The sequence below is a fragment of the Rattus norvegicus genome, chromosome 20, assembly GCF_021556685.1.
Source record: "Rattus norvegicus strain SHRSP/BbbUtx chromosome 20, alternate assembly SHRSP_T2T, whole genome shotgun sequence".
Taxonomy (NCBI): domain Eukaryota; kingdom Metazoa; phylum Chordata; class Mammalia; order Rodentia; family Muridae; genus Rattus; species Rattus norvegicus.
The window spans coordinates 15,433,330-15,460,296 of record NC_141553.1 but is presented as its reverse complement, the minus strand read 5'-3'; the positions used below and the strand labels follow the sequence as shown (position 1 = coordinate 15,460,296).

At 38.4% G+C, this 26,967-nt stretch overlaps 1 protein-coding gene across 6 annotated transcripts in view; it reads left to right on the top strand.

Moving 5' to 3' along the window:
- The window catches only part of Pcdh15 (protocadherin related 15), an 827,095-nt gene that overhangs the window by 137,920 nt on the left and 662,208 nt on the right, over positions 1-26,967 (top strand). The window lies entirely within an intron of this gene.

Below are 26,967 nucleotides of genomic sequence, written 5' to 3'. Positions count from 1 at the left end.
AAAAGACAAATAAAATACAAACAAACAAGAAACATAGGCAGAGGATAGGGGGAGGCACAGAGTTTAAAGACAGCAATGAAGATCATTGTTGAGATCATTGTTAGACTCTGAAACAGTCTTTTTTGGATACAGTGATTAGAGACAAGACAAGCAGTCTGGGGCTTAGCTGACACTTGTTAGATTAGTGCCCTTGTAGAAGAGCCTCTGTAGGAGTTATTAAGCCTGTGTACAAGTCTGTGATTTCGGCCAGCTTCTAAGATCGTTATTATCAGGTTGACATGCAAAAGATGCCCCTCCCTCCTTCATACTCCTGGGATTACTTAGTTATTATTCATGAGGTCAGCATAAGAGACCTGATTTTCACTCTGACAACTCCCTCTCTTCTTTCAAAGTAGAGAACACTGGTTGTCCTTTGAGTAGAAGAGGGTGGGATTTCAAAGGATGTCATCAGTGCTCCATGTTTAGAGACATGTGAGAAATCCCAGTAGGCATCAGTAGACATGTCTCTGGGACATGGACTTTTAGGGTGGCATACTTATGGGTTACTAGGAAAAAGTATGAAGAGCTGTGAGTCAAACCTATGTGTTAAAAATTTACAAAAAAACAGAAGTGAAACACTGGTATTTTGCTTGTCTATTATGGTCTCTGGTTTTGTATTTTTATGGTATGCATGCTTGTGTGCACCTATAGGAGTGTGTGTGTGTGTGTGTGTGTGTGTGTGTGTGTGTGTGTGTGTCTGTGTGTGTGCGTGTCTGCATGTCTGTGTGTGTCTCTGTGTGTGTATGTGCGTGTCTGTGTGTGTCTGTGTGTTTCTCTCTATGTGTGTGTGTTTGTATGTGTCTGCGTGTATATGTATGAGAGATAGCGTGCATGTACATGTGCTTTTTCTTTCTTTTCCTTTTTCTTTTTGGCTGTTTGTTTTCTAAACACAGAGAAAAAGAAGGCGTGTATTTGTATGGATAGGTGAGGTGGAGAGGGGCTGGGGGAGTCAGGGGAGCGGAAACCATGATCAGAATATATTGTATTAAAAAATGTGTTTTTGATAAAGAAACAGAATTCATCAAGCTCATATGTAGGAGTGAAATTAAGTAGACTGCTTAGCATAAAAACAGCTCATAATAGAATAAACTCACCTAGAAGCATTTATGGCAGGGATGAGTGGTAAAGAATACTTGTTGCTCTTTCAGGAGACCCAGATTTGGTTCTAGTACAGACATGGTGTCTCATAACCATCCGTAGATCCCGTTCCAATGTATCCCACCCACACTGTTTTCTGATTTCTGTGAGCATCAGGCATGCATGTAATATATGTGGGCAAAACACTAATACACATTAAAATAAATCTAAAGTCCATGACAGATTTTAAGGGAGCTAGACTAACACAGAACAAATGTTTTATTTTCAAAAATTTATATGCCACACATTATTTAAAATGTATAGCATCAGGCGGCTTCTAAAAGTATTCACAATGCCCAAATGTTACTCTGAGAATCTCAAAAATAGACCATTTTAACAGTAAGTTTTTCAACACATATGTTGCTATATCCACAAGTTATGCTTGCCAAGTGTTTCCCATTGTTGAATTCAATTACATACAAGTAGCAAGGGGGAAAGTGGCCTCACAGTCTTTCTGGAGTGCACTCTAAACACCTGGGGACAATCCTTCCATCGCTGAGCTTCGGGAACCACTTCAAACAGGTTTAATGCACAGAGATATTGAAAAGATACTTCTCAGCGAAAGGAAGAAAGCATATTACAGTGAGTGCCCCTACAAAACATTACATATCCCCTCTTCATTTCCTGAGGTCCAGAAGATATTTGCAAGGAATAGACTTAGCTCAGAGCATGTTCATAGAGACGTGATTTCATACAAAATTCATTTACGATACTTATTGCTAAAATGGCTTTTGGCTGTTTATTTACCCTCAATATAATTTGTTTCAAATATGAATAGGTAAATTAAATACACAGTCAAGGCCAAGCTGACCCACGGTGATCAGGATGGATTATAACCATTATATTTGCTTCGTTTGGTGAATTAGAGTTTCCTGTAAACTTGCATCTTGGATTGCATAGTTTTTCTGTAATTCACTACATCTTTTCAAATACATAGAAAACATGTGGTTGCATGATTACCATTTGGTCATTATTCAACTCCTATTAATTAATTTATTTATTCACTTATCACTTCTACATTGCCCCTTTTATATTCCAGGTGCTTTGAGGGGGATTAACTCTATAAAAAAGAACATTTGTAAGATAATTCATATAGCCATTCAGAAATGTATTTATGTATTTTAAGGGCAAGTCTTTTCTTTATGACACAGACTGGGTTCAAACTCCAGACAGTTCTTCCTTAGGTCCCCAGATGTTGGAACAACAGATGTGAAGCATCATAGTTGTCTCTGTACATGTTTCCTGAAATATTTTAGGCTATGGTTTGTACGATAATAGGTCAACACAGTGTGATCAAAAGACTCATCTGATAGCTAAAGGTACCTGATGATCCTCTAGAGGATCTGAGTTCGGTTCCTTGTCTGGCTTCCACAGTAAAAATAAATATTTGTGACAGGTCCTATGTCAGCTCTTTTGGGTGGTTATAGTAAGACATCACACCTAGATAACATTTCTTTAGTAAGTGATGTTCTGGGAAGTGGCTTGATGAAGATGTTGGAAACTTAGTGTCACAGGAGAGCTCCTTGACTTATTGGAGCCATCTTTTTTCTGAAAGCTCAGGTTGTAGGTGGTCAAGGCCAACTTCTGTGGTCTCTTTATCAGAAAACAACCATACTCAAGTGGGACATTCCCATGACCTCATTCCCTCCCCTAGCCTCTGACTTCTAAGGCTCACAGATTGGGATTTAGGTCTTTGTCTATGGATAGTAGGTAAACAAAACCACACTTACTATACGTGAATGTTACCCTATCAAGCCTGTGGCAATAAAATTTTGGGAGGTAAGACTGTTGGCCAAAAGATATTTTATTTCTAAGACTAAGTCATTATTCTCTAAATATGTGTCACTTACCAGACATTTATGTTGTATTCAATATTATAAGGGGTTTGGAAATGAGTTAAAAACAGACAGGGCTGCTCCCAGGTCTTACGCAGACGTCAAGCCATTCTTATTATACCTGCCTCTGAGCATTGTGTTACCCAGTTTGGTGGAGCAAATCTTCCATGATTACCTAGGAAGGACTTGGGGGTGATAAGTGATTGCTAATATTTTGACATAAGTGGAGTAAAAGGAAGCCAGATGCAAGTAATTCAAGAGGAGTGACATGAACTGAGAGAAACAAAAATCCTCAAAAGGACGCATTCAGAAAATGCTAGCAAGCATTATTATAGATTAACAGTACAGACAGGGGTGTGCACATTAAAGATGCACATTCAAGGCACTGGGGATACAGTGCCCTCTTTCTGCCTCAGAGGGTACCATATACAAATGTACAAACTCACACACGAGCACACACTCATACACATAACTTTTAAAAAGAGGCTCAGCTCATCTATTCTATAACGGGTGCTTTGGATCAGGTTAATGTCTTCTCACATGTTGTTTACCTTTCAGTTATCAGAAAAAAATGTTAAACATTCTTACAAAAAAAAGGACAAATTGATGAGGATTTAGTCATTTCATGGGTCTTCCCTTCCAAGGATGTCATGAATTAAAAATACCCGAGTGGCTCATTTTTCTCATCTCAAGTGTTGGCTCTCAATCTTACGTTAAGTTTTTAACCTTAGTAATAGTAATACCTAATAATTGGCTCTGATTTGGCAAAAATCACAGATAGGCACATGGATCACAAATTACTATGTAGCCCATAAATACTAAGAATTATTATTGGTTGAAGTACATTTTACTTAGAGGTGAAATATGAAAGAAAGAAGGTAGATCTCACTGTTTATAGCGAACAGTGAGTTTCTGTAGTGTAGCTGTTTCATGCTCACTTCCCAGCATGTTTATATCTGACAGTAATAATGTTAGCACTTAAACACCTGACTGTGTTCATTTCCCATCATCACTGAAAACATATTCCCTTGGTTTAGGATGAGCTTAATGAAAAAAGAATATGGTTTGCACATGCACAGTTTCTCTGTATGTTAGATATTTAAAAATACAAGACTCATTCAGGAATTCTCAGTGTGGGAAAACCCAAGATTAGATTTCTCTTTCAACTTCCCCTTCTGCATTTTGTATACAATTCTTTAAATGTTATTTCATTATTTGTTTCATCTGTGTAGGTGTACGTGCAGGGGCATGCACATTTGGAAATCAGAGGACACTTTGCATAGAGGAACTATCAGGTGTTGTTAATCAGAGTTGTGTACTTATTTTTTCACACAAATAATATGACTTTTATAAAAAAAAGATTTAGAACAATTTCACATTCTATAACTTAGGGAAACAAAGCCAGTGTTTCCTATTGTATATGCAAAAGCAGATACCATTTGGAGTGTATGTGAAACTAAACAGGTCTTAGGAAAGATGATAAATGAACTTATTAAACTCTTTAACTTGCAATATAAAAATTATGAACTTAAATGCACTGCATTATTTTATATCGGCCCTGCATAAACTAAATTTATCAGTTAGACAATTTCCATTAATTATCCTAAAATTATTCTTCAATGAAAAACTTAGTATTTTTTAAAAACTGTTTGCTTCTTTCACAAGACTGGGGATTAAACCCAGGGCATCACATTTTCTAGGCAATGACTTTCTCACTGGGCTATTTCTGCGGGACTTTTTAGTTTTGGCAAGATCCTAGTAAGTCGCCTGGTAGAGCCTTGAGATTGGGGTATAGCCCAGGTAGGTCTTGACCCAGGACCCTTCTGGCCAGTCACCAGAGAGTGTTTTCAACAGAAAGTTTTAGTCTTTTCTTTGAAGCCATATTGTTTTTACATTATGGATTATGTTTAGTAGTTTAAATACACTGAAAGTTTCAATCAAGTTTTCATGTGTTCCTTTTGTGAGAAAGGAAATATTTTCCACTGACTGTTAAATACATACCAGTCTAGTAAAAACAGAATGTTAGCTTTTAAAACACCAGTTTTGATGCCCTAGGGATATGCTAACAGTATCCTACAAGTTCCTGATTTCTATATCCAAATATTCCATTTGCAATTAAGGGCAGCACATTATTTCCCTGACAGTGGTGATACTCGTCACCACCATCTTCATCTCTAATGTCAATAGACAAGTCATCGTTGCGTTTACTAAAAAAAAAATAAATAAGTAAATAAATAAAAATAAAATCTAATTTTTTTAATAAAGAAGTAGTACCCAGGATCCTGTTGGCTTTGGTAGGAAACATTTGGTAGGAAACAACAAAACAAAACAAACACAGCAAACAGTAAAAACAAACAAAAATAATTGAAAAATCCAACTATATATATATATATATACATATATATATATTATCTATGGACTTTTAAGTGTTGAAAGCACAGTGTAAACCATCTGATTGTAGAGTATGTTTTCACTTCTTTCCTGAAACGTTTCAATATGATTTAATATGAAGTTAATGATGGATTCATTGACACTTCTAAAGGATAGAACACAAACCTGAAGCAAGGCTCTCCTATGGAAAGAGGACCACAGTGCAAACTGGAAGAAAATGTAATTTTCTGTTGTTTAGTTGATCTACATTTTATCAATTATAAATTATTTTTTAAAAATTTCCATAAACAAATAAACCACTTGAATACCCACAAATCCATAGAAGCCTTCAAAGTTTAGTTTAGCTTTTTTTCTCCCTTTCAAAGGAAGTGGAGCCTTAAGGGTGTAGTGTCTGTTAGTTATACAGCTTGTGACGTCGTGAGTGCACCCTGAGAAGCCTGAAGAGAATTGGTGGCCCCCATTATATTTCCAGGCATTGAGCAGCTACTGGATCCTGACACATTCCTTGGGATCTGTCTTAAGTACACTATGCGTGCAGTATAAATGCTGAGGGCAACGTTGGGTGTTCTCACTCAGGAGCTGTGTACCTCATCTGTGGAGGTGGGATCTTGGTCTTTTTTTTTTTTTTAATAAAAAATTTTGATATTAGCTCAAAAGCTCAAATTACCCAAGATAAAATCCACAGATCACAAGAAGCTCAAGAAGAAGGACGACCAAAGTGTGGATGTTTCTGTCCTTCTTAAAAGGCGGAGCAAAAATATTCATAGGAGGGGATATGGAGACAAAGTGTGGAGCAGAGCCTGAAGGAACGGCCATTCAGAGCCTGCCTCACCTGGTTATACAGCCCATTTATATACAGCCACCAAAAATAGATAATATTGATGAAGCCAAGAAATGCATGCTGATATATGCAGGAGCCTGATATAGCCGTCTCCTGAAAGGCTTAGCCAGAGCCTGACGAATACATAGGCAAATGCTAGCAGTCAACCCTTGGATTGAGAACAGGATCCCCTTCGTAGGAATTAGAGAAAGGATTGAAGGAGCTGAAGGGACTTGCAACCCCATAAAAACAACAATACCAACCAAACAGAGCTCCCTGGGACTAAACCACTACCCAAAGACTACACATGGACAGACCCATGGCTCCAGCTGCATATGTAGCAGAGGATGGTCTTGTTGGAGACCAATGGGAGGAGAAGCCCTTGGTCCTGCCAAGGCTCAATACCCCAGTGTAGAGGAATGTCAGGGCAAAGAGGTGGGAAGGAGGGATGGTTGGGGATGGGGAACACCCTCATAGAAGAAGGGAAGGGGGTTGGGATAGGGGCCTTATGGTGGGAAAGCTGGGAAGGGAGTAACATTTGAAATGTAAATAAAAAATATCCAATAATAAAAGAAAAGAAAAGGCAAAAAATTTTATTGCTTATTTTATTTATTTACATTTCAAATGTTATCTCCCTTCTCCGTTTCCCCTCAGAAAACCCCCCAATCCAATCCCCTTCCCCCTGCCTCCACAAGGATGCTCAGCCACCCACCCATGTGGTCATGCAGTCCCACCCCAGCACCCTAGCATCCCCTATGCTGGGGCATCAGGCCTTCACAGGACCAAGGGCTTCTCCTATTGATGCCAGACAAGGCCATCCTCTGCTGCATATGCAGCTGAAGCCATGGGTCCCTCCATGTGCATTCTTTGGTTGGTGGTTTAGCCCCCTGGAAGCTCTGGGTGTTTCTCTTATCTGGGGCTCACTAATAAGGCCTGACTCTTAGGACTATGAGCCTAGGTGATCTGACTTCTGTTAATTTCCTAAATGTTACAATTTCAAGTGCTAGCCAAAAGGCTGGGCATTTCTTTAGTGAGCTTGTTTGTTTTATTGTTTATTGTTTTGTTGGTTTTATGTTCACTGTCTCCCCAGTCTGTTAGGTTTTTTTTTTTTTTTTGTTGTTTTTTGGTTTTGTTTTGGTTTTTTTGTTTTTTTTTGTTTTTTTTTTTTTTTGTTGTTTTTTTTTTTTAGTTTATTTGGTTGGCTTTTGTTTTTTTAATGACTTCATTGCAGGACCGGGAAGAGATTCTGCTTGAAACCTTTGAATTCCTGAGTCTCCCATGCTAGGTTGTGGTAGGTTCCAGTGTCAGGAGACTGGATAGTTAGACACTGAACAATCTTTAAAGCTTCAATCCTGCAGCATTCACTGTGTTAACATACAAAGGCTGCACTCTGTATGGTGTGATATCAAATGCTCACAGATTCCTCCTGTGGATGGACTTGCCTCTACTTCCTTTCCCTGATGTCACAGGAACTTGACTTCACTGATTGGAAAGGGATGTGTGTGTGTGTGTGTGTGTGTGTGTGTGTGTGTGTGTGTGTGTGTGTGTGTGTGATTGCTTGATAGTGTAGCCTTGAAAGCTTGAATTTGAATTTAGTTAACATATTAGAAAACAACCTTCAACCAAGAATGCAGGATTTTTTTTCTTGAAAATGTTAAACTCATGGGGTTTTTATTTTTAACTTTAAATTTTATAAAAATCAAGACATTGAGTCTACATTTTGAGCAATATCCTTTATTTATTTATTTCCTGGTAGTGAAGAATCTTAAAATGTAAAGCCAATGGATTGCTTTCCTTTTTTCCTCATACAGTTTTCTGGCCCAATTTGTGTGTGTGTGGGGGGGGGTGTGGGTGTGTGTGTGAACTTCTATAAGTCATATTACAAACTACACAAGTTGAAAATATTTTACTTCATAGCAGCTTCATGAATACACTATTACAAAACAGAATTTATTGCCTGTGTATAACAAGATATTTGTCAACCTGCTGAAAATATGTAAGATCATTCAGTGTACCACAAAGCAATTTTTAATTCCATATAAAACTGTCAAGCTTAGCCATAAATTTTGAAAGTTTAGCAGGGATGATGCTCTGAGGGTTTGAGTTCTTAAGTGATGCAGGGCATTCTTGATGGAGAGGCAAGGGATGAATGTGAAGAATGAAGGCAAAAAGTGACCCCAGTCCATCAACCACCCAAGGTTAAGATTTTGCTCGTTTTCTTCCCCATTGTCTCATTGTTTGTCTTATTAAGTATTCTTCAACAATTTTAGAGTGTTAATATTATGAAATCCCCCACCTCAGCATAGCATTCACCTCTGATAGACCTAGCAACAATCTGAAGGGTTACTGGGGAAATGTCTCCAAATGAACTTCGAGTGAGTGATATTAATTATTAACCATCCAGTTCATTAGTAGTCATCTGCTCCTTCCCTCGGCCTATGTATGGGCTTACAATAGAGCCTAAATGCAAAAGCAAAATGTTGACAGTGTATCTCTCAGTCAAGACTCACACAGAGCATGACACCATTACGTGCATGGAGAAAGAAATCACTTCTGTTTAGCCATGACTTTTCAACTGTTCCCATGACAGGCCTGGTCTAAAGTAGTTTGTAAGAGGAAGGGTCCTCTTTTACTTTATTGGTTCTGTAAACCTGGGTAATGTCTAGCTAAATGCTTTTATTTGTTTATTATGTCCAAAAACTAAAATATTCCACCTGTTATCCGTAGTGTTTAACATAAGCAGCAGACATATTTTGAACTTGACCGCTTTACTAATGTGTTTCCTGAATTCACAACATAATCGGTTACACCTCAGGATAACTTCTCTCTAAGGGCATTTTCACCTCATTTTAGGAAACCCTGAACAGGCTACACTATATAGTAAATGTAGGTTAGGATAAAGGGTAAGAGAGTTAACTGATCAGCTGGTCCTGAGAGGATTCCTCATGATACCCTCCAAAGACAAACATCTGCTAGAATCCCTAAAATGAAAAGAGGAGAGGGTAACATTTAGAATGAAAAGTGTCACCATGTTAAAGACAAGGAACAGAGCTCCCATAGACAGTGTAACCCACAACTGATTGTACTGTAATACGATAGATTGGTGTTAAGACATTGGCTATGGTGGTTGATGATATTACAGGGAAACTATAACTCAGCCCTTAAAACTTTACCACCACCTTTGGTGAACTCATGTGTCTGTCAAAGCGGTCATTGTAGAACATTACAGATGCCCTAAATAGTTTCTCTCCACAGCACCCCAGAGTACTCAAGATCCTCGGGCCATTGGTCTATTAATAACAAGCAAAACCACGTTATCTGATGGTTTCAAGACTCTGTCATTCATCTGTAACCACCGCATACTGACCTCTATCCTAAGAAAGATTTTTAAATTAGATAAAACACACACTGTGGCTCTATAAACACAACACGTGTTGAAGGTGATTAAACATTACTAATATTGTTGTGAATATCACTTGGTTTGGCTCATATAATTCTAACAGAAATCCACGGAATGTAAGCTTTACTGTACGGGCATAGGAATTTCTCATGATGATAAAGTGAGAGACATTAAAACAGCTCTGTAACCGTATTTTAACTGGGGTTATTTTTACTCCTGAAGCTCAAAAACAAAACTAAAGTAATGAAGGAGATACCTCACACCTTGCATTTATTTACACCATACATGCATCTTAAAATGGGCTTTCAAGGTCAGTGTGGCCTCACTTACAAGTCACAAGAACAGCGCAGAATGACTTAGTTGCAGCAAGAGATGGTGTTATACCATTTAAAAACAAACAGAGTTGTATAGTCTGTGTCTTAGGCACAGGGAAGTTTATGATTATTTTAAAGCAAGAATAGGATAAAGATAAAATACGGTGGAGAGTCAAATACGGACATGAGAAGTTGATCTGTTCACAGGCTGCAATCTTGTCTCTGTAAATGTAGAAGCCATGTAGAAATCTGCCTAAATAGACTGCATACAATGGCAGACTCACCTCTCAAAATATTCTCTCTCTGGAGCCAATTATCCAAGACAGGGATGCCAGCTCTTACAAATCACCACCGGGAGGTATGTTGAAATGATTGGCAGTTCTGTATCTATCGGCAAGCTTAACCACGTGACTTTTCTATTTCACCAAATTTCAAGCATTTGTTTTAGAACATCACAGCAGAAGCATCAAGAAGAGAGCATTTTGTACACAGAAATAGTTAGACTACAGTCCTAAATTCTGATGTCAAAACCAAATATATCAATTCCCTTCTCTGGTTCTTTTGGACTACTTCATTAACTTTCTGTCTTCCTTGATCTTTTATAAAACAATTACAATTCCCAAACTCATAAAGGAGGGGCACAGCCACCTGTGACATGGGCAAAGGCATTCATTCTCCAGTTTTCCATCAAAAGTATGTATTTTAAAAAACAGACGAATAAAGTTGATAAGACCATTAAGAATTCAAAAGCATTGGGCATTATTAATTTTGGGAGCTGGAGCAATTGTTAGGCTTTATTACCCACAGTATTGTCAGATCACACAAATAGCATTTCTAAGTATTGATATCAGTGTCAGTGATTCCCAATGTTTATGATAAATTAGCTATACTTGTTTTGAAAGGCAGTGTTGATTTTGTCCAGATGTCAATAAATGTTCTTCCTAATACAATGTTTGGAAATTATACTGATTCCCCAGGTTAGAGACAAAGGGAGCTGCCAGGGCACAACTAAAATAGGAAACATTAAGAAAACAAATAACCCAATTTAAAAAAAAAAAGTGATACAGAATGGCTGGGAAACATTTGAAAAAATGTTTAGCATCCCTAGGAGGCATCTGGAAATAACTCTGGGCTCAGGTTGCACTTTACAGTAAAATTCATGTTTGTACATTTTAAAACATGAAAAACAGACAGTGTCTGGGTATCTAGAGGTCATGAGATTTCAGTGTGTCCGGCTTCGTCTGTCTCCTGATAGAGTTTTATCCAGGTAATGTGTTTAAGGAAGTTAGAGAATTCAGAGAATAGGAAGCTCATTTTGTGACATCCTAGTGAATGTGGATATTTCTTATGTCATCATTTTTCATTTTTTCTCCATTTACTTTTAATTGGCAAGTAATTATACATTTATGGGGTCACATGAGTAAACTTCCCCTGCAAAATAATCTTTGAAGGTATGCAGAGATCATCATAATTAACAAGTCATATAATTTCATACACATAGGGGGTATTTTTTTTACTAATAATAGTAATTATTTCTACCAGCTCAGGGTCTGAAAGATTACTCCTAAGTAGCTGTTAATTTTCTCTGAATGAAAACAACACTAGCATCGAACCATTTTAGGTTCACGTTGCTTTTGTTAGTTGAATAATTACAACCGACGTACCTTTTATAAGTGAATTATATTTATATTATATTTATATATTTATATATTTATATATTTATATATTTATATATTTATATATAATATAATATATATTATATTTATATATTTATATATTTATATATTTATATATTTATATATAATATAATATATAATATTTATATATTTATATATTTATATATTTATATAATATATTTATATATATATTTATATTTATAAAATATATATTTATATTATATTATATTTATATTATATTTATGTCCGTAGTGTTTAGGTAAAATAGGATGTACGGTATAATTTTAAGTGAAAAACAAAACTGTCTACCTGCACTGTATTCCTTGTGTAAACAGACCACTCTTAACCCTACTGTTTGAGTGTGTTTACAAAGAAAGGATGTATTTTTCCTCAAAATAATATTAAGATATTGGATCTTTGGTTCTTACTTGTTCAAATATAGTTCAAATAAAATAAAGTTTTATATCACTTTTCATATCTGATGAAACCCTGACAACATGCTTTATGTACCGAGTACAAGCACGGGGTTATAATGTGCACGGTATGGCTCTCCTCTTGCACGAATACGTAGAGAAGACATGGCCAATAGAATTGCAGAATTGACCGCTTCTCATTATGCGTGGTATAATTAATTACATGCAAATTAGAATCACTTCTGCCTGGCACTCCACTGATTATCTCTGATAGACTCTGTTGTTTGATTTCACAGAGGCAGTGGGAGATGGCCTGAGAGCTTGTCGTGCTGACCCAGGCTCGGTGTGAAGGTGGGCTAGACATTCCCCTTTAGTGAAGGACGGAAAACTGGTTTTAGAAATCAGCCCACATAACTGGTCCCCATTTGGGAAGGCTGAACCTTAAAACTAGGGACAACAGAATCTTTCTATCACTCTGTTTCCTACATCGCTTCTGTCAGGTTTTTCCTACGTGATGTGTGATAGGATAATGAGATGCCTGGTTTATAATGCCTTATGGCAACATGTTCATTACTCTACATGAAAAATTCTCAGTGGGATTTTCCTTAAGGATATCCAGATTTCTCTGTATGTACATATACCAAACATGCCCTCCAACAGGGCTTAGTCAAGGGTGCTCTCTTCTCCCTCCCTCCTTCCCCCCCGCCTCTATATGTGCGTGCGTATTTTAGGCCATGTTTGAGATCTGCAAGATAGACAGAGTTGCAAATATTGAATGTTTCCATCTTAGTATATATAGATGGACAGGGAAACAGTTTTGTAGGAAGGTGGCTATTTCCTAAGTAGCCCATTTCAGAGCAAGAGTGCCACTCTCCATCCCTAAGAACCCATTGACTTTTTCTAGTCCCTTAGTAAAGCATGAGACCCTCCCCCATGCACGATGCAATAGTAACACAGCTACTCGCGTGAAGCTCTTGCGTTCATAACCACAGCAGCTTTGAGTTCGGTGGATAGGTGCAATGGCTATGCTGTGTCCGGAAGACAATGTTAGCGCCCCTCCCGATCATTAGCTATTGCATTATTTCCACTACCTCTTCCCCAATATCCCCTTAGCCTTGGATGACATAATTGAGATGCCTGTTTTAAGTCTATGTACTCCAAAGTTATTTATTTGTGCATTTTGACCACATAGGACTCTATAATGGCTAATGTTCATTGCCTACATGAGCTTCCCTGATGAAGGAGAGAAGACCAGTACTGATCTGTGTGTATAGTATTAAAGCCAGTTTGACATTGTATCCTGTGATACATCATTAATAGGAGAAAAAGAAGGTTAGAGGGGAGAGAGAAAGAGGGAGGAAGGAAGTGTGTGTGTGTGTGTGTGTGTGTGTGTGTTGGGGGTGGGGAGAGAGAGAGAGAGAGAGAGAGAGAGAGAGAGAGAGAGAGATCCTTGAATCTAATTTTTCTTCTTTTGTTTCTTCTTTGTGCACAACTACTAATAAACAGCCGCCAAGCCCCCTTTACCACCACCAACCAACAGCCTGGCTTTTTGGGGCCCTAGCATTTGCATATCCTACGAAAAGTTCCCAGAATTCTGAACATCATACAAATGCAGAAGCTATCTGCAGCTGTCAACACCATGCCTCTGCTAGAGCACTAGGCAAATCACAGTCACCTGCTGTGGACAGTCCAAAGCAGCCCCTCACCCCTACACCTGGGATTAAAAATGAAAGTGCATTCTTTTAATATTTCTGTAATTTTTTCGAAGAAACCAAAGTTCCAGAATTCTCACCACAGTGTCCATTGAGCAGAATAGTATTAGGTAACATTTCTAAACTCCACAGTGAAAACTGGGGGGAAAGGTACATGTCACATCATTAGCTGTGACAAGGAAGAGAGCAGAGGAATATTCAAGTTTGAATAGTTGATAATTTTCACCTATCAAATGTGGTGGTCAGCCTTTAACTTTCCCCCACTGATTTAAAAATATGAAAAATCACTGACTTAGTGTTCTCTGTACAAAAAGAAAGCCATGAGATGATATTGCCTTGTAGACCAGAGTCTACCAAGTTTGCCTTAAAGACCTGGTCAGTGAAAGATTCTTAGCACAGGGATATTTCTTTTAAAATAATTAGCACCATTAATCAGATGTTTTAAAGTCATACTAAATGTTTCACAATTTTTTAATAAGAACATACTTTAGTGTTCTTGAAATATTCTTTTAGCTATAACTGTGGCTTGTAAGCATTCTGTTCATGAGATTCTACATAGCTCTTTCTTTGTCCCTGTGCATTTTCTTTATACTCAGATTTTTGGTCCATAAAGCACAATTTACATACATTTACATACATATCCTAATAATAACATTTCAGACTAATCTCTTAATATAATGGTAGAAAGAGATTGCATGTGGCAGCTCATTGTCTCATCTAGCCCGTATGTGCACACCTGTCACATACACACTACAAAGGCTTGTTGTGAGAATACATGTATCTATTTAAACTACAACACTACATGGATGAGGAGTGGTATGATAATAGCCATACTCATGTTGGATGACCTTTGCTGAGTTCTCTCTCTGGCCTGGGTATGATAACCAGGCTCAAACATCTTCTTATCCCCCATCTTGTAGATAAAACTCATCATTCGTCACTATTCAGAATTACTTTACCTAGACTATGTCCATGGCTCTATCATCCAGTACATGCCCCAGCATTGAACTAATGAGCTGTGAATATCTGTGTAGAAGGAACACATGAATGAGGAGGGGGCATGAAATTAATATAGCTTTTGGTTACAAAATAGCCATTTAGGAAGGGTGTGTGCACTCATTTCTCTAGCAGATAGATGCTCATGCTGTTACGGTGATTGATAAGCTTCAACTTCAAGTACGCATCCATTTGGTATTCTTCGTTTGACTATGCCATGTTAAATGCAACACCATAGGCACCCATTTTTGGCTGTGGACTTAAGTAGAGAGAATTTGGACTATATCAAATTGAGGCAGGACAGTCATATAATGCCTCCCGAAAACTATCAAATTTACAGTTATGCCAGAAATGTGTTTTTGAAGCTTTCCTGGGCACGGGATTCACAGCTTGTGGCTTCTCGTTTGCTCCTTCCTTCTCTTTGCCTGCTGTGTGTTGCGGGTAATGACTGGGGACAGTGTATATGCTGATGGTTCTTGGTCCTGCCAGTCTCCACTCCATTCTCCTAGCTGAAGTCCAAGGGCTCAGGGAATAAAAGCTTTCAACTCTCTGGAGGTTCCTATGATGCAGTGCTTCTCCTGATTTATAATAAATAAAAAGGTATATTCTCTCTATCCTTTACCAATGTGATTTGTTTCTAAATTACTTTTACGCAGACTTTTTCTATTATTCAAAGACGAATTTCTAGAGAGATTAGGCAGTTTAAAGGCCATTAAATATATCTTCTTGAAGATTAAAAGGAAAATAAATGATGTCTATTGACAATTTATCAGCAGGCACCACCTCCTAGAGACAGACCTGGAAACACTACCTCTTAGATGGATCCTATTTATTGCACCAAATATTTATGAGATTTACTATAGCAATGTCCTATAGTAATGTTATCTTTAAAACAGACATTGTTTTATGTGAAATTAAGTAATCCCTTGAGATTAGAAATGCCCCTCTATAAATGGTGTGGCTTACCTCAAGTCTTTTCTAAAGACTTATATGGAGCTTAGCTCCTCGCCATATCCATGCTGGGATATGATTCTACCAGGAATCACCTCATTAGTGAGTTAATGCAGGGATGGTTCAAAACCAAACCTTTATTAGGATGTGGGGCTCGGTGGGGGGAGGGGCCATTGCTGACATATCTCTGAAGAGCATAACATGTCCTGGGTTGAGTGCCTACTTCTCTTTCCTCTTCCACACTGCTTTCCCATTGTTTTGTCAAACACACACACACACACACACACACACACACACACACAGAGGGGGGTAACTATATCAAGAAATTTTTACTTTTTAATTTTTCACTCTTATTGGTTAAGTGTACAGATAAGATAAAAAGGTTGATAAGATACCACTATAAATTATCACTGTAAGCATCTGCACACACATTAGTAACAAACAATCTTGGAGTAAATAGAGATCCCAGAGCTCTGTTCCCTGAATCCTCTGAGCTCTGTTCCCTGGGGTTACATAGACACAATGAACTCAGAGATCTCTGTATTCATAAGGGCTTTTCATTCCTGTGTATGCAATGGTGTAATTAGAGGTACTAATGTAAATATTCAAATTTCCCCCCCCACTATAAAATATTTAGCTCTCTAGCTCTGTAATGGTGTTGTAGGTAGAACAGCCATTTTTTTCCCCCAAGTATACTAGGTATTCGTAATTCGAGACACTGTCATAAGACTCTGAGAAACAGGATGCCTTTGCCAAGTCCTCATTTAAAGACATATGAAAGGGGGCTGGAGATATAACTCTGATGACAAAGAGCAGGCAAAGTCTTGGTCCAGTCTTTGGTACCCGAACACACCTGTGAGTGGAAGCAAGAGCACCTGAAGGACAGTCACCCTCAACGACATGCTCCATAGGAGGGCCACCCTTGCCACATGTAAAAAACTCCAGAAAAAGAAATTAAAATAAGTAAATGAAAAGCTTAAACCCCCCCCCAAGGCAGCATTTTTATGACTTCATGTGTATTAAAGTTTCCTGAAGAATGCTTGCATTTTTCTTAAGAGTCAGGGAAAGCACCACCAGTATTTTGTACGTGTTGGGTCCGAGAGTTGCTCCACAAACCACATGAGCACTGATCTCAGTAAGACGGGGATGATTTATTGAATGTGCACACTAATACTGAGCGTCCAGGACAGCAAAAAAGGACTCAGAAGCCTAATTGTGCTACTAGTGTGCTCTCAGAGTAGGCATTTTATAGGAAAACCCAGGTTGAAAAGTTCAAAAGGCAAGAAGGGGAGCAGTTGTCATACTAAGCAAAGTATTATCAGTTAACCTTTAGGCTGAGTGAGGTAAAAGGGATGGGGAGATGGATAGCTGGTGAACAGGTGAATTTCAGAATTGAGATAACTGAGCCATGCGTATTATAATCAAAACTTTTAGTTTGATTAGCAGTATTCTTCAGTGTCGGCTACGAACCCACAGTGGGCTCACATGTGGGTGCAGGAAGGGAAGCCCAATGGTCAGCTCTGACTCAAGCCATTTTAGACATCATCTTTCATATTTATCTCTGATGTGATGGGTCCTACATAAAACTTTGTGGAATTTCAGAACATACAGAACAAAATTGCATATGTGGTCGGCATGCCCTTGAACCAAGTCAGTTCTCTGCGTCAACGACTGGTGAGCATGCTACAGCAACAATATGAAGTAGCTAGCAGGCATGGGACAAAATGGCTACAGATAATTCTGGCGTAGGAGACAGGCTTCAACAGGACAGATCAATTTTTCCATAGTCCCACTAAGCTCTCTCCACAGTTCCCTTTGCTTAAATGTCCTGTAGCTCTGTAACCAATGCCAGAAACTGGATGTGGTTCCCACGTGCACACAGATCATTTAGATTTAATTTGTTTCTTCTAAAATTATTGACCTGATTTTATTTTTATTGAAAAAAGGCAACAATGGCTTTGCATGTAAAATAGGCACTTGTTTCTTTTATTGAAAATAGGAGCTATGTTGGTAATGCTCACCCTGCAATTGTCCATGGCGACAATTTCTGAGTAGAATGCTTGATTATAATAGGATATTTTTCATTTCTCAATATATCTACCCTTTATCCTGTCGCACTGACCCTGAGACAGTTGCCCACGGCTCATTTTCATTCAGAATGCTTTCTTACTATTGAGGAACCTAACTCTATTCATACACGTCTATAGAAGTGCATAGGTCAGGAGATTAGACATAAAATGAGTTTTTCAAGATAAATGGAGAAAAGTTTTATGAAGGGGTGTCCTGGGTAGCATTTTGTCATCTTGACATAAATTAGAGTCATCTGCAAAGAAGATTTTCAACTAGAGTAGTCCTCCATTAGATTGCCTGTCGGGTAACCTGTGAGTTCTTGAAAGTTCATTGATGTGGAAGAATCCAGCTTACTATGGATGAGACCAACCCTGGGGAAAGTGGTCTGCCTGACACAAGAAAGCAGGCTGGGGGTTGGGGATTTATCTCAGTGGTAGAGCACTGCCTAGCAAGCACAAGGCCCTGGGTTCAGTCCCCAGCTCCGAAAAAAAGAAAAAAAAAAAAGAAAGAAAGAAAGCAGGCTGAACAAGCCAGGTAACACTCCCCCATGGACTCTTCTTCAGTTCCTGTTTTGAGTTCCATTCATGAAGGACTTCAACTATAAGCTGAAATTCATCCTTTCTTCCCTAAATTGCTTTTGATTGTGGTATTTACCACAAGGCTAGGACTCAAGCTAAGGCAAAGGGGTAATCAATTATAAATTTACTTTTCAAAATAAGAAATGCTTCACATACCTTATGGTGGGCTTTGTAATTTCTAGTGTTTATCCCTCCCTCCTCTCCACCCCCCGCAGTGTGTGTGTGTGTGTGTGTGTGTGTGTGTGTTTGTTTGTGTGTGCACGCGTGCGCAAGAGAGCGTGTGGGGGAGGGTGTGTACATTGTGCATAGAACATTGTATATGGTAAACCTGAATTCTTTTGCCTTCCATTCTCCTCATCTGTACATGTTGCTAGAAATCACCACTCTGACTTTCTTCCTTCACCCCTCCCTACCACACATTGATGCTCTGTTCATCCATCTCGTGTGTCAGCCAGTTAGTGTCTGCTCTTTTTGGTAAGAGCCACCCTCCAGTGTGTTTTCACCTTCGAGTTAAACCCAAATGGTAAATGGTTGTTTTTGCAAAACTGAGAATGAGTAAGTGCTGAAATAAATTCCAAACTCAAAACATGGCACAATTCAAATATTAGCCGAAAGGAGAAAGTAAAATGATAATCATTTAACAGAGTCGCTGTCTGTTAAAATCTACATTAAGAAATTCTGCATAATGTTCCGTTAGATCTTAGAAAGCTTGGAGAGACACACACGCTCCCTTTCACAGAGGAGAAAATAGAGGTTTAGGAAAGAGTAGCATCAGGCAAAGCTCGGAGTAGAAGACACAGTCACAGATTTAGGCACCTGCTCTGTGCCCCCAACTCTGCAGTGGGATGTGTTTTTCTAGGAAGATCGTTATGGGCGAAGAGAAAAAAGTCAAACTCATGACCTCTTTTCCTTTAATTATTTTTGTTACATTCATAATGTTACATGAACATTGTTGCATACATAAATGTATAAAATATTCCATTTGATCTTCACAGTGCTCACATAGCTGTTCTCTTTCACTGAGAAGATGCATGCACATGCACACACACACATACATACACATAAGCTCCCATGCACAGACACACATATACATATACACACACATATATGCACATGCATGTACACATACACAGGCATATACAAACATACACACACATGCATACACATAAGCTCACATGCACAGACACACATACACATGTACACACACATATATGCACATGCATGTACACATACACAGGCATATACAAACATATACACACATGCATACACATAAGCTCACATGCACAGACACACATACACATGTACATACACATATATGCACATGCATGTACACATACACAGGCATATACAAACATACACATGCATACACATAAGCTCACATGCACAGACACACATACACATGTACACACACATATATGCACATGCATGTACACATACACAGGCATATACAAACATATACACACATGCATACACATAAGCTCACATGCACAGACACACATACACATGTACACACACATATATGCACATGCATGTACACATACACAGGCATATACAAACATGCAGACACACACGCACACATACACCCTGCTATGCATATTTAGCATTGCTCATATGTGTATGTGTTTAAGGCTAATCACGTACAATTAAGTCCCTGATAGGTTATCATTAATATTCTTAACAATTTTAATAGAGAAATTGTCTTAAAATGAAACCTAAAAAATGAGTGAAGCTCTCTAAACTGCTGACTGATTTCATACCGAAGATCTATTTTGAAAAATCTCAAAAGCAAAATGTGCATTTGTTAGAGACAGTCAGAGTTGAAAGAACCATGGAAAAAATAGATCTGATGAAATATAATACTTGTGTGTATATGTGTAGGCCACCAACATTGTTAATTTCTTCATTTTACAATGCTTTATCTATTTTAGATATAATTAAGGTAGCCCTATTTATTAAGGTCATAAATAAATGAAGACATTGATAACTAATACAAGCTTAAAATTAGAAATGATTTCAGATTTTTCCCATCTTCCTATACGAGAGGAGTACTCTGCACAACACTCATGGTATCTCGCTTCTAATTTTTGGCACCTCCCAGACTCACCCTAAACCTGAAATGCTAAATAGTTTTTATTCATAAGACAGTTATAACATTTGTACTTGCCCATACAAGGATCTGGGTCACATTGAAATGTCTAGTTGTCATTTCCCCTTTTAATTCCAGTATTAATCCCTGCTATAGTACTAAACTATTTATTGTGATGAATTTGCCCATTTTACCTGATTATCTACAAAACATTCAGGGACCCTTCGTCCTAGCCCCCAGGGACACTGCTCTTCACTGTTTTCAAGTTTCAGTTCGGTATCTCTTTGTATGTAGAAAATTATGTGAGCATATGCACATAAAAATGTGCACATACATTCCATTTCACTCTCAAACCTACCGGAACCTACCAACACCCCACCCCCTAAGTCTTTCCCCTACTGACTGGCTTTGGTTTCATTCATTCTCTGAGTTTAATCAGGGCTATGCGTGTGATCCTGGATTGAGAATGAACCATGAGAACCCGGCGTGCTCACCGATAGTGACATAACTTACTATGCTTTCCCCTCTCCCAGAACCAGTTGGTTGGTAACAGATGTGAAGTGTGCGGTAGAACCTGCGAGTCCATCCCTTCTCCGTAGCTTACTGTTAGCAGTACCTGACCTCCTTGAGCCATTATGCAGAACTCATGAACTCATAGATGCGAGTCCATGTCTCCTTAGAAGATGAATTTTTAAACTCTTCTTCCCACATTCTATCCCTTGTTTGTTTGTTTGTTTGTTTGTTTTACTGCCTCCACTTCCACAATATTCCATGAGCCTTGATGTGTTATTTAGGTCTGAATACCCAGCTGTCGTTCATTTTCAACACCCTTCGCAGCCACGAGTCTTCACTTTTATCTGCATTCCCTACAAGTAGGGGCTTCTTTGTTTAATGTTTAGGTCTGACAGTAGCCTTTGTGAGAATAAACATATTTAATGGGTAGTTCAATGCTATGTTGACTCAGCCGAGCGGCCATATTGAGTCCCCTCTGTAGGTAATGAATTTTAGACTTGTTTTGTAGATTTAGACATGGATCTTCTCTTGTGGAATGACCCCCAAATTCAATTAGACAGTGATTGATTTTCCCCCTAACAGTTGTGCCCCTGTGAAACTAATAGGTGCATCTTGCCTGACTGGTTAGCATTAGCTAGTCACCGAGTTCTTTGGATGCCTTTACCTCACAGGAAAGAATTATATACCTGAGGTAAATCTCAGTGTCTCTCATCTTGCATCCAGGATATATGCTGTTCACAGAAGTAGATTCTTACCAGACAGAGCATTGGATTCACATGAAAATGTGATAGAATTCATGTCTCTCATCCCAGTGCAACAAAGTAAGTTGTAAGACATTAGGTAACCCTTGCATTTTTCACACCCTTTAAATCTTTCCAGTGAGAGTGATAAACAGCCTTTGGTTTAAGCTAAGTGTGATTTAGAGACATGACTGTCTATATTTTATTAAAACATTACATGTTCTATCACTCCTAAAAAAAAAAAAAGACAATACACATTCTGTCACTCCTAAAGCTAAGTCACTGGTTTTGTTCAAACTTCTGTTTCTTTGGATTTCCCCAATATTGAGATTTACTTAGATTGAAATGTAAAATAATGCCATGCCTTCCACATGTCCAAATACAATTAAATGATGAAACTATGTGTTTTTGTCTAATTTCAGGCAAATGAGAAACCAGTGAGAAGCAAAAATTTGATTAAGATGGACTTAGGTAGTTGATACAGAAGAATATCCTGACATTTTAAAAGATATAACTATGAATGTTAAACACATGCTCTGTCCGTAAGAATTGTCTGACAGCTAATCATAATCACAGCCTTGTTATGAATATAAAATCTGGGGCCAATGCCTAGAACATATGTTCAACAGACGATTATTCCTTGCTGAAGGATTTAACTCATCTGTGTGTTAAACCAGCAATGTTTTTGGTACTAGAAATGGAATAGCAGGTGCCTTCCCTTTTATGATAAAATGCGCTCGAAGGCCAGTCATTACTGTCTTTGTATTCCTCCATTCCGACTAATATCTTAAAATTAATTTAATAAAGGCACTTTTAGATGGCCATTGTTTTAAATTAACCAATTAAGTGATGAGAATTCTTCATGGAACTTCCAGCCCATGTGCAGACAAGTTTTCATGATGTGATGTCTAGGCATTTCTGTGCCCTTTCTACATAACTGTGACATTTAACATCTGCAAGGATCTAGGTTGTTCAACCATAGAGAGGCGTGAGAAACACAAGCCACATCCAAAAGGAAGTAATGTAGGAGTAAAGAAATGCCTATTACCATCTTCTACTTGCACATCCCAGCCGCTGCCTGCAGAGCTGTGTTCCTAGAGCCTCTGTTATGTCTCTGCCATTTGCTAGTTTGAGGTCCAGAAGCTGACCCTAAAGATTCAAATCTTCAGAAACCTTTTTGAATTCAAGTCTGCTGGGCTGTCATTATTCCCCTCTCCTTGCTAGTGATATCACCACAAACATTCAGCAATGATAAGAGGACAGGCAAAGATCAGGAGCCAGACCAAGTCATAGGTTGAGGAATCAGGCCAGAGTAATCAATAGAAAGCCAGGCTATGCTCTTTGCTGGAAAGATTTAAAAAGGATAGTATGATTAGGAAAGGTTTGCGTATGAGTTTCAGTGATAACAGAAGACAGGGTTTGTATCTTCACTGACAAAGACCGGATATGAAACCTTGGCAACTTTAGCTAACCTACAGGATCCAGACTGTTTTTGTTATAAAACAGCTATAAAAAAAATCAATGGGTTTATGTGGAATACAGGAAGTGAGGTAGTATGGATGAAACATGAAACAGCACCAGTTGGTTATCCAATACTAAGTCCTGAAAACATGTACCTACAAGTAACTTTAGACAGAGTGAGCAGGGGGTGTTTACAGGTTTAGAAATAGACACACATCACCACCCATATCAACAGCAACGGAAAGTTTTAAAGGAAGCTATGCATTTGAAAAAAGAGCAAGGGGGAATACACATTGGTGTTTGGAGAGAGGAATGGGAAGGGAGAAATGATGTAATTATAATATCAGAAAAATAAAGTTAAAAATAGTGTCTTTGGAAATTATATAAATGAAGAAAGGGTACCTTCTATCAGTTGCTTGACTTGGGAAGACAGCTCTGAAAGAGGATGGGAACTGGAGGCAAGCACAAAGGTTGAAACCATTGGAGACATACACCAGAAGCCGTCAAGACATTAGAGCTGATAGGTCGTGTGCTGTGGACAAAGTCCCTCACTGTGAAGGCAATGGTTTGCCTGGGCCACATTATCGCCCCTAGGAAGATGGCTCAGGGCTTGCAGAACTGCAAAGTCTAATGCTATAAAGGCTACACTTTTCACTGACAATTTAGGCATGCCACACCCTCATTTCCATCCATAGAATATCGAAAGGTTTAAAGGAAAATAGTTACATATTCACAGTGTTTAAAGTCCACACAAGAAGCTCTGTGCCTCCAACCTTTGAACATAGTCATGGCTTCATTGCCTTTGTCTCTAGAGTGAACAAAGATGTTTATTGTTCATGGGTGCTCAGTGTTCCTTCAAGTATCTTCCTTATAAAAATGTTAAATTAATGTGGGTGGGGAAGTGGTTAAGAAATTGTCGCCTTATACCAACACACATAACTATATGATTTATCTAATAAATGCAAGCCCAGACGCGGTATATTTTGGGGATGTTAATGGCCTGAAATCCCTTTCAGCAGCAACATTAATCAGTTAGGGATGGGTTATTTTATGGTCTTTAATGGCCTTTGTTGATAGATGGAAAGTTTGTTTACAGATTATTCTTCATTGAGCTGCCATACATTGCAAGCTATGATTCTTAGACGTGCCCTCGAAATACAAATTGTGCTGTGAAGAAATCTGTTCAGAGTTAAATTAAATTAGATAGCTGCATTTTTATGAAGCTCAGGGAATAGCCATGATGCTGCCAGACATTTTCCTCAGACTATATTGTAGATGAGTCTAAAACACACTATTTTTACCCCCGAGAAATATCTCTACGCTTGTGTGAACCTCTACAACCCACTTGCTCTCACTCCCAAGTAATCTATGTGGAATACATAATATTTGAAATTTATTTTATAAGGCTTGACTGCAGTAATGAATTTCTGCCTTCAGGTAAGACTCCACCAAATACGTTCACCTCAAAACAAATGAACAAGTGCAAACGTGCCCATTTATATTTTCCAAACGTTTTAAAAGTTTAATATACTCAGCTCAGTGGTGAGAGTTTAATAATTGTCTCAGTCAATGTTTTGTTTTACATAGAATAATTGTTTACCGTACATATGGGGTGACATTATTCACACGCCTGTAATACATGGATATTGCTCATCTTGGCTCTAACAGTTTGCTCGCATACATCTTGTAGATTGAGTGCGGAACGTCATAGTTTGGTTGTGATTACATAGCCTCAGAGTACATTTTTATTTCTCAAACATTATTTACTCTTAAATCCTCTGCATACGGACTTATTAATCCTTTCTAGCTTTCTAACTTTCCACCCTTCCCTGCTTTGCTCTCTTCTTGCCCCCACCCCTCATTCCTTTTTGTACATAAATTATGATAGAAAGCAAGGACTTGGTTTGACGGAACTAAAAGAAGTCCGATACCATAATTTGATTCCAGGTGCAAGTCGGATTTTTTTTAAAGTACTCGGTGCCTGCCTTCCTAAAAGCTACTACAGAAGCAGAGACCATTCTATTTGATGAGCTTCCCCTTGTGTTTGGTACAAAACCTTTAGAGAACCTATCCCACCTGAGGCACTAGCTATGTTGACCCTTCTTTGTAACTCTATTACTTTTATACTATTGGTTACCAAATTAGAATACGAGGTTAAGGTGTTTTTGTTATTTAAAATTGTGTACTTGTGCAGTTCTCATGACACCCAAATGACAGAATTCATAAGCCTTCTCATAGAGTCACATGAAGGACAGAGTTGGCATGCTTAGCAATGTATGGGGCTTACCACAGATCATTGGGACATCCATTTTGTTCCTATATTTTTGATAAACTCATTTTAAAAACAATACTGTTTATCTGTTAAGATATACCTATGCCCATTCTACTAAATACATTAAGGTAATCCAAAGGTGAAAACCTAAAATCTCACAGTCCATTACTTGTCCTTACTAAATCAGTGTGAGGAGGAGGAGGAGGAGGAGCCGCCGCCGCCGCCTCCTCCTCCTCCTCCTCCTCCTCCTCCTCCTTCTTCCTTCCTTCCTTCCTTCCTTCCTTCTTCCTTCTTCCTTCTTCCTTCTTCCTTCTTCCTTCTTCTTCCTCCTCCTCCTCCTTCTCCCTCCTCCTCCTCTCTCCTCCTCCTGCTCCTCTTCCTCCTGCTCCTCTTCCTCCTCCTCCTCCCTCCTCCTCTTCCTCTTCCTCCTCCTCCCTCCTCCTCTTCCTCTTCCTTCTCCTTCCTCCTCCTCTTCCTCCTCCTTCCTCCTCCTCCTCCTCCTCCTCCTTCTCCTCCTCCTATTTCTTCTAATTCTTTTGGGGCTAAGGCAATTTTAATGCCAAGTACCAGAGGTTATTTATACTATTAACCTGAAACTAGAATAACTTCTATTGTAGACATAATGACAGAATGTGCAAGAAATATATGTATGCCATGAATTTAGAGATCCCTGCAGTGAGGGAGCACATGTTGTGGACAATTGCCAATATCTCCTAATAACACTTACCACCATCTTCAAGGTCCCTTCCCAATATTAGATATTAGGGATATAAGGTATAGAAGGATTCAAGAAGTTTGTTCTAGGGCCATCAGACAGAGAAAGTTATTAAATATGAATTAAACCCACCATTAGTTGATTTTATATCCATATAGCACATGTACATTCCTTTAAAGTCCAATAGTACTCTGTAACTCCCAGACCCCTTATATTTAAAAGTTACATCCTAATTGAACTTGAAAATTTAAAATATCTCATATTTCCTGCAAGTATTATTGACATTGTTTTCTTTTATAGTTTTCATGAATATTAATGAGCTCAAGAGCTAAAGACTCTCTACCACTGGCCTTATTAAATCTTTTCTACTAGTTCAAATTGACATGCATTTTTAACTCACTTCCTTTTTTTATAGGTGTGTTCAATTATCTACATTGGGCCTCAGGGTGACACTGGAATTGTGCAATAAAATATTTGGAACATTTAATTTGATGACTTCCTCCTCTTGTTTTGTATAAAGGTTTTAGAAACTCCCTCAGAGGCTAGGGCTATGTTGGTCCATCTTTGTAACTCTGCCACCTTTATATTATTGGTGAGAGAATTACATTTTGATATCACGTTTTATTTAGCAGTTATATACTTGTATAATTCTCACAACAACCAAACGACAGAATTTTCCACTACTCGCTTCCCGAAAAGCATACAGAACACTTTAGCATCATGCATGCCTGTCTCTTTTCTCTTAAACATCCTATATCATATTTACCTTTAATTTTAGCTTAGCACATAAGCATTGCACACACCCATGGGCACGCTAACCTTATATTGCATTATGCATCAGACATCTG